General features: G+C 35.1%; 1 long non-coding RNA gene across 2 annotated transcripts; it reads right to left on the reverse strand.

Annotated features, from left to right (window-relative positions):
• Positions 1 to 3,345: 3,345 nt before the first annotated feature.
• On the reverse strand, positions 3,346 to 8,038 carry LOC137238896 (uncharacterized). Of its 2 annotated transcripts, none has more exons than XR_010949239.1 (3): positions 7,810 to 8,038; positions 3,481 to 3,822; positions 3,346 to 3,413 (listed from the first exon to the last, which is right to left on the reverse strand). It is a non-coding gene; the product is annotated as an uncharacterized lncRNA (long non-coding RNA). The 2 variants fall into 2 exon arrangements; XR_010949238.1 differs by having other exon boundaries at positions 3,481 to 3,801; positions 7,810 to 8,037.
• Positions 8,039 to 8,749: the final 711 nt, after the last annotated feature.

Consider the following 8,749-nt stretch of genomic DNA (forward strand, 5'->3'; position numbering starts at 1 on the left):
ATTACTTTGCTACATGTTTTCTCCGGGCAGACGGAACAGGGGTAAAGGTCCCATATATCTTCAAAGTCTATGCATCAACATTACTTTAGCTTAGTTATTTATGCTATTGACCAGCTGTGTATCGCCGTGGTGCGTAGTAGGAATCTGTCTTAAACGAGAAGTAAGAAAGCGCAATTTGGAGAGCTTTTACATATATCTTATAATTGCCATTGTCTCCACTTTTGTCTTTTTGTTTTTTTTTTTTTTTTGCTCTTTCTATTTTTATTTTTTTTTTTTTTTGTTTTTTAGTTTTTTTTCACAACAATTCTCTTTTCGCCTTGCATCTTAATTACAAAAATATTTCCCCTCCAAAAAGTTTCAAGTATGTTACCTTCGATGTCATTTGATGTACTTTTTGAAGAGGCCTTGTGTCTAATTTTGCCTATACAACCTCTGGAACCTATCGCCTCTTCGCGCCAAAGTAATTATTTCGACGGTAAGGTTTCATTTCGTACTTTTGCTTTATCGTTTTATTTTTGATTTTTTGCTTCTTGTGCTGTTGGGGCGTCCAAGTCATTTGATTTCTTTATGTTTTCAATATGTAAGAAAATTTTAACAAGTAGCACATAGAAATAGCAAGAGTACTTCAGCCTTATTTTTCGCAGAGTTATACGGCACCTCAACATTATTTTTATTAGTATTATCCATAATCGCTCGGTGTTTGCAGCTCATAAAATGTATCACCCTTATTAATCAAATTGACGGCTTTAAACCACTTGAACTACGTAATTGGCTACTTTACTAAGGGCCAGATTATGTATGATGCCATGACACTTTACGTCGCAGTCACTCACATTCACAGTCACCATAATGAAGTACCAAAAAGTTCATAAAGGCACTCAGGTTAATTGTCATTCACTAAAGTTAATGAATGCTCTTATATGATAGGAATTTTGCATGAACCAATAAACAGATCCCGCATTAAAAAGTGAGAGAGCAAAAAATCATAGTTAGCTGTGAAATAAATTTTCTCGGCGCGTCATCACGCTTTTTACAACTTGTTTCATTGCTGACGCAGTGTTCAGACTTTATTCCAATCGCAGTATTTTGCTCCGCTCTTACCTCCTACTACATTTTTTATCTCAAAGGTTTATTTGGGTCGAGTTGAAATCTAAATAGTATAACTACCTAATATATTTTGGTTGAAGTTTCCATTGTATACGTATGAAAAGCTGATTGCGTGCTTCATTGTTCGTGTCTTAAGACATGTTTGTTCACATTTTACTCACTTTTTTGGTACAGAATTAGAACAGAAGGAGTAAAATGTAAGTAAAATTGGGGCCGGGGCCGATCTGTAAATCTTGCAAAATTATACATACAGCACTTCTTGAAGTTTTATATAAAAATGAAATTCGTTGAGTCAGTGAGGTCAGCTAAACCTGTAACATTCGCCAATTGCGAGCACCAAGGGAGGTCAAAGCTTCCTTCAACTGTCTCTCCCAACTCAGTGAAGGTCTTCTCTTTCCTCTGTTTACAAACTGCCGAAGCGTATTCGTTCATCCGCATAACATGAACTAGCTAGCGAAGCTTCTGTTTTTATTCGCTGCACTATTGTCATAGCTGCAAAGAGCTCATAGAGCTCATCATTATATCTCCTTCGATACTCGACGTCGACATCACGGATAGGAGTATAAATCTCCCGTACTTCATCTTATCCACATTTAATGCAAGCCCCACCTTTTTTGCTTCTTTATGTTATACCAACTCTTCGGTTCCATGTTTGAGCAGTCCGGTGGGTATCCCGTCATTACTTGGCACCTTGTTATTTTTTAGCATTAATATGATATTGCCATTCCCACTTCGCCATAGTTGGGTGCCATAGAGTGTTTTTCATCATCGCCGATCGAAGTATCCCTTTACGTCAGTTACCAGGTCACCATTAGCGTTCCTACAGGAATCTGCCCCCGGTCTTGAAACCTTCTGTCATTAAAAGGGCATGAAAGATGTATGGTAAACCGAAAATAATAATAATAATATTTTTTCGCGATAAATATCCGCGGAGAAAGAGCCCACCTTTCTTCCACATTGTGGTGTGCTACCGGGAGCATTAATTGGCCATCCTGCACGTTTTAAGCTGACTCCATGTGCATCTGATAAGGCAGATAACTTTTTTGCCAAGAGACATTTCATGGAAAAAACACAACCGAAAAATTTGCCAAGCCACCACATCAATTTGATGTTAGTTGTTGGCCCGCTTACAAAAAGGAGAAAAAATATACTCCGAAAATTTAATTTTTACTCCGGCGTAATCGTTTACTCAGGTAACAGTTTTAAATACTCCGAACACTGGTAGCGAAATATGAGAGAGCTGTAATAAATCGAAAAATTTCGAAAGCGCTACGTCATCAAACTTTTTTTTCAAATTCGATTACAAATACAACAACTCCGGAATGCGGGATCTTGGCTAATTTGTTCATGGGAATTTTGGTTCACACGAGAAAAAAAGACTCATTGAGTTAAACATAGTTCGCCCCTTAACCTCCATGGCATTTCACCATCGACTGCCGTACGGTCTTATAACTTGGATGGAAATAGGCTCAACTTTGCTACGCATGCAACGTGCCTCAATAGCGCAACGAAATACTCAGGTCTCTCACTGGCAGCGCTTGGGATATAGTTGTTAGAGAATCGATGTTGATAACATTCAAAGCAATCGGTCAACCTTAACCCCTAATAGAAACCTGCAACAACTGACAACAAGGCACAATCTACAATGTTGACTACTTATTTAAAAACAGCTTTCAAGGGAAAATGTGTTTTGGGTAATGAAATTACATCTGTTGAGTTTCACTACATGGATTTTTCCAAAAAGAAGGTACACGTTTAGTACTTTTTATTTAAAAATTTGTATGAAATTCGAAAAAAAAAACAGTACAAATGTTTCAACTTAAATATTTCTTGCATTTTATTTTCATTTCTTAAATACTTTTCACAAAGCAAAGACACTAAATAATACAAATTTCTTTATCCTCGTGCCACCACGCATTTGTTAACATTGAGGTTGTATGCCGAACCAGCTGGACATTCACCATGAATTGGACGTTCAGATGTGCAAAGTTTCGAAGCAGCATCCCAGCTGAATTTAGTTGGGCAGCTTTGTCCCATAACAGCAAAAATCATGCTTACAAAGAGAGCAAGATAAAAGAACACTTTCATGTTGAGCTGGCAGAGAAAATATACAAATATTTAATTATTATTAAGGTAGATTTTAAATTCAATATTTTTTTCTTTTGTAAAAAATTATTTCTCATTTTTTCCCTTTTCATTTTAAATGAATATTTATTGTAATCCTTTTCAAGCACTCACATTTTGTGTATTTTTCAGTTTGGTTGTCCAAGTCAAAGCTTATACTGAATCCGATTAGCTTAGTTGCCCTAATTTATAGAAACCAAAATAAACTGCAGTCATGAGATGAGTTACTCGAAATGCACACATACTCACCTACATACACACACAGCTGGCTAGTGAGCTTTGTTATGGAAAAAAACTTTATATGTTTGCAACTTAGAAAAGTGAAAATATATTTTTTTAATGATTTCTAGTCTTATCAGAAATTAACCAAATAATGCAAGTTCACATTTGTGTCAATATTTTGAAGAGAATCTCATAAAAACAAGTAAGGAATTCTAAGTTCGGGTGTAAGTGCTCACCTTATACCAGGTTGTGATCTTTTTAACATCCCACGTAACTCAGAATGTATTGAATATTTAAGTTTCAGGCAGCCAAAGCTTGGTCCAACTTTTGATTTGATTTTACTAGATGCTGAAATTAAAATATCTAGAGCTACCGCAAATAAAAGTGTCAAGCAAATTCTCTACAGGTTATATTACATTAACATTGGCATGCAGAAAATTTTCGCACTGCAGACACTGGTGTAATAAAGTGACTCACTGCGTATGTAATTTGCCCCTAAGCTTGCAGAAAATCAGTAATTGTGAAAACTCGAAAAAAATTGAGAAAACTAAACCGGTTTAAAAGAGTTATTTTAGAAATTGTGCGAGTGTTGGGACTAATTGGACCTCAAAGCCGTATACATACATTGACGGGTATAAATATTTTCCCAAGAAATGTTGGCAGTTTTCAACAAGATTTGCTTCCATAAAAACCAAAATGTAAGCGTAAGCTAAGTGCAAGCGTGAGGTAAGTGCAAGTTTGAAGTAAGTGTAAGCGTAAACGTAGACTTTGAAAGTGTTATGCTATATGGGGAATACTGAAGGTAAGTATAAGTACTGTCACTGTACACTGTAACTTAACGTCTTACAATTCACGTGACACAGTTGATATGAGCGTAATCAGATAGCAAATTAGGGCAAGGCAAGGCAAAGCATGTTTTCGAAAAGTTGTTGAATTATTAACGAAAAGTGATATATTGTTCATCAAAAAGCAAGCAATATGTTATCAAAAAGTTATATAATCAAACATCTATCGATGTGTTATCGAAAAGCTATCGACATGTTATCGAAAAGCTATAGACTTACTATCGTAAAGTTATGGATTATTTATTTAAATTGTGTCGAAAAAATGTCGATTTATTATCGAAAATGTAAATCTGTTCCAATATTTGGTACGCAAGGTTCCGAGTTGTTATCGACGACTCCTTGCTTTTTTTAACACGCTTTTATTAGCTTGGCCTGTATGTAACGGAATCTTTGAGCTTACGTTTCACCGGTTTCTAGAAGTCTGATTAATTTGAAACTTTGCATACGTATCAAGGACCCATGACAATGCATTAATGTGATGGTGTGGTGACATAAGGTAAACGGCCATAAAGTCAATCGGCCTTATTACCACTTTGAATGGCCATAAGTTTGATTGAAACTTTGCACACGTATCAAGGGTCGATGACAATGCATTAATGTGATGGTGTGGTGACATAAGCTCAACAGCCATAAGGTCAATTGGCCTTATTACCACTTTGAATGGCCATAGTTGGATTGAAAATTTGCACACGTATCAAGGCTCGATGACAATGCAATAATGTGATGGTGGGATGACATAAGGTTAACGGACATAAGGTCAATTTAACTTATGACCACCCCAAATCGCCACAGATTTGAAACCTTGCACATAATGCGAAAAACGCATTCTTTTATTAATGATAGAAGTGGATGCATGGCACATCTACGAGAGAGCATACTGGAGCCCTTTTTAACACGCTTCTATTAGCTTGGCCTGTATTTAACGGAATCTTTGAGCTTAATTTTCACCGGTTTCCAGAAGTCTAATTTGAAACTTTGCATACTTATCAATGACCGATGACAATGCATTAATATGACGGTGTGGTGACATAAGGGCAACGGCCATAAGGTCCATTGGCTTTATTACCACTTTGAATGGCCATAAGTTTGATTGAAACTTTGCACACATATCAAGGCTCGATGACAATGCATTAATGTGATGGTGTGGTGACATAAGGTCAACGGCATTAAGGTCAATTGGCCTTATTACCACTTTGAATGCACCATAATGAGCGCGGCCTCGATCCACTTCCACTGTTGTTTCGGGATCCTGCCATCTTCGCCTTGGAAATTTCGGCGAAAGACCTAGTCCAGCCTCCCCGCGTCTTGGCCCCTTTCGGTGCCGTGGGGTTGGATTCATCCATGGACCACTGGCGTTTCGAGGTTTCATCAATCTCGACTAGAACTTTTAAAATTACTTGAACTAAAAAATTAAAATTAAATAATAGTTCAAAAAAACTAAAAAAACACGCCTTTATACCACACCGAACTAAAAAATAGAAAATAATTTTCAATTAAAAAGAGTTTATATAACAGTAGTTGAAGGTCAAACAATCGTTTATAGTTAATCACCTCAAAATAAAATTATAATAAAATTTAAGTTATTAACAGAATAATTTAATTCACAGTAAAAAGCGTGGGGTGCTTGATATTGAATGTTACAATCATTCTATTGGCAACTATCTGAGAGAAAAGATATGAAATGTAGTCAAATGCACCCCACGCTTTCTACTCTGAATTAAATTATTCTGTTAATAACTTAAATTTTATTATAATTTTATTTTGAGGTGATTAACTATAAACGATTGTTTGACCTTCTACTACTGTTATATAAACTCTTTTTAATTGAAAATTATTTTCTATTTTTTAGTTCGGTTTGGGGTAAAAGCGTGTTTTTTTTTTAATTTTTTTAAACTACTATTTATATCTAAACAGATACCGACAAAACTATTTCTATAGCCGTCTTTAACAATCCACTAACAAATAAAAAGAAGCCGATTACTCGCCAACAAGAAACCAATAACAAGCCGACCACTTGACGATAATAATTCGCTATAGATAATAAGCCAATAATAAAGCAATACTTTTCGGTATCGGTTGTTAGCGATAAGTACTCGGCGAAGTTTTTCTGATAACTGATGTCTTGTGGTTTAACCTCTACCCCCTAACACATTTTGGGCCATATGCAAAAAAACAAAAACAGTGAACTCAATAGCAATGACAGAAATTTCAATATAATTTTCAAGTGATTTCTATGGCAGCATTGAAAGAGGCTTTTGTTTATAAGGGGTTTCAAAAAATATATTTTGCAAACAAGTCCTCATCCGCAGATATTTTAATTGTATAATATTAGCAATATATTTTGTTTTATTTTTTTGTTATACTCAAGCAGTATAATAGTTAATATTCGTATACCATATTTACGAGCTATTTTTTGGGTACTAACAATCATGCGTACATACTTCTTACTTAGTTTCACGTTAATCAACAAATCAACTACTAACACTAAGATAATCTTAATCATACCACCAAAGTCACAAATTTAATTCTGGTGACCACTGATTTACAAATTGAACTTCGCGAGTGTTTCCTTTTGGAGTCGGCACACATGACACAAATTTACCCACTCTAACACTCAGCAATAACATTCGTCATTGCAGTAAGTATGCTTTCCTTCAAATTTTTTTCCGCTCACTACATATTTCCATATGTATTTTTTGTGGGCATATTTTTGGCAAGCTTAGTATATGACAAAGTAAATAGAGATTAATATTAGTTGTTATCTTCCCAAAAAAAATTTTATTTGACAATGTAACGACACCCTAAGAGGAATTCACCACATTAACCATACAACAGCTGATATATGTACTAGTTGACCGAACACGCTCACACGGGCGAATGCAACCCGGTGCGTGAGTGGCTCGGCCATTATAATTTTGGCACTGAAAAAAGTAAGATCAACTTACTAAAAGATATATTTGTGAAACATTGAAGTTAAGGTTATTGAAAACCAATTAAAACAAATAAATAAAAAAATTAAACATAAAGTTTTATTTATACGTTATTAATTGTTGGATGCAATTTATTGGAATACGTCCGAAGCTTTCAAGACAACTCGTAAGTAGAGTTCACATGGCGACCGTGACATCGAAACCACGCCACGCGAAACACAAAATGGTGGCATTACCTGATTTTATTGGTTATGAAGAGGTAACCAAAATTAGATTGGCCTGGCAAAGGATAATACAAATTTGCCAATAAGTTTTACGTGGTAGAGTCAGTCGCGACACCACTTCACAATTTCACAATATCATTAACACGCGGAATATAACATTTTCACAAAGTTTAACTCAAATTCATGCTACATTCATTCTGCCAAACATTTTTTGGGATACCGATTTTAGTCCATGCGACTACAACACAATAAGTGGCATATTTTCAAGGCACAAGCACCAGTAGGAACCAGCAAAAACCAGCAGCAGAAAATATGTATATAATATGTATGTATGTTTTACATTTTTTTTTTACTTACGTTTTTTATTAGACACATATGTATGTATACGAAATATTGCAATCTTAATTAAATGCGGTGCGTTTGTATAATATATTTTGGATTTTGATTACAACGGTGCGTCTGTTAATATAAAACACCTGAATTTTTTTTACTAAAACGGTGCGTGCGTCTAAATTCTAAACTTTTTTCAGTGCCAAAATTATAATGGCGGAGCCACTCACGCACCGGGTTGCATTCGCACGTGCGAGCGTGTTCCGTCAACTAGTACATAATCAGTTGATGTATGGTTGATGTGGTGAGTTGCTCTTAGGGTGTCGTTACAACAGGTTAAAGTGCATTCTAATGGTGCCGTCTTCATACTTTTTCAAAATTTTAATATTCGGTTCTAGCCTATAACCACAAGAGCGAAATATCAATATAATATGCAACCATTTGAATTTGAATTCAATGTAAATACACGAAGCTAAATCAAGTGCCTTCTCGTTGGTTCTGTTGTAAAAATCCAGATCTGGGATTGCATACATAAATTATATATCTCTAGAAGGCTTCAACAATCGGTTCCGAAAATGTTCATAGCTCTTGTAATTGCAACAATTATTCACACAAAAAATGTGGACTGTACAGTCTTACAGATGTAGTTATCGCCAAGGTTATTCTTATCAGTAGCCACATAGAAAATATATTTATAACTCACTTGCACACAAAACATTATTCAGCGATAACTACACACAAGTTTTCAATACATAAAAATACGAATTTTTTGGACCGAGTATTGCATATTTTTCGACAATGAAAAGTGTATCATGGATATTATCCTCATTTTACTATCTAATTAAAAGTTGGTATATAAAGCCTAATCAGTTTAGAACCACATGAATTTTTACTATTTTCGGAAACTTTAAATATTTTCAATAACTTTGAAATAAGTTGCCACTTGGCAGAATTTCTTGAAATCATA

The sequence above is a fragment of the Eurosta solidaginis genome, chromosome 1 (genome assembly GCF_040869045.1).
Source record: "Eurosta solidaginis isolate ZX-2024a chromosome 1, ASM4086904v1, whole genome shotgun sequence".
Lineage (NCBI taxonomy): Eukaryota > Metazoa > Arthropoda > Insecta > Diptera > Tephritidae > Eurosta > Eurosta solidaginis.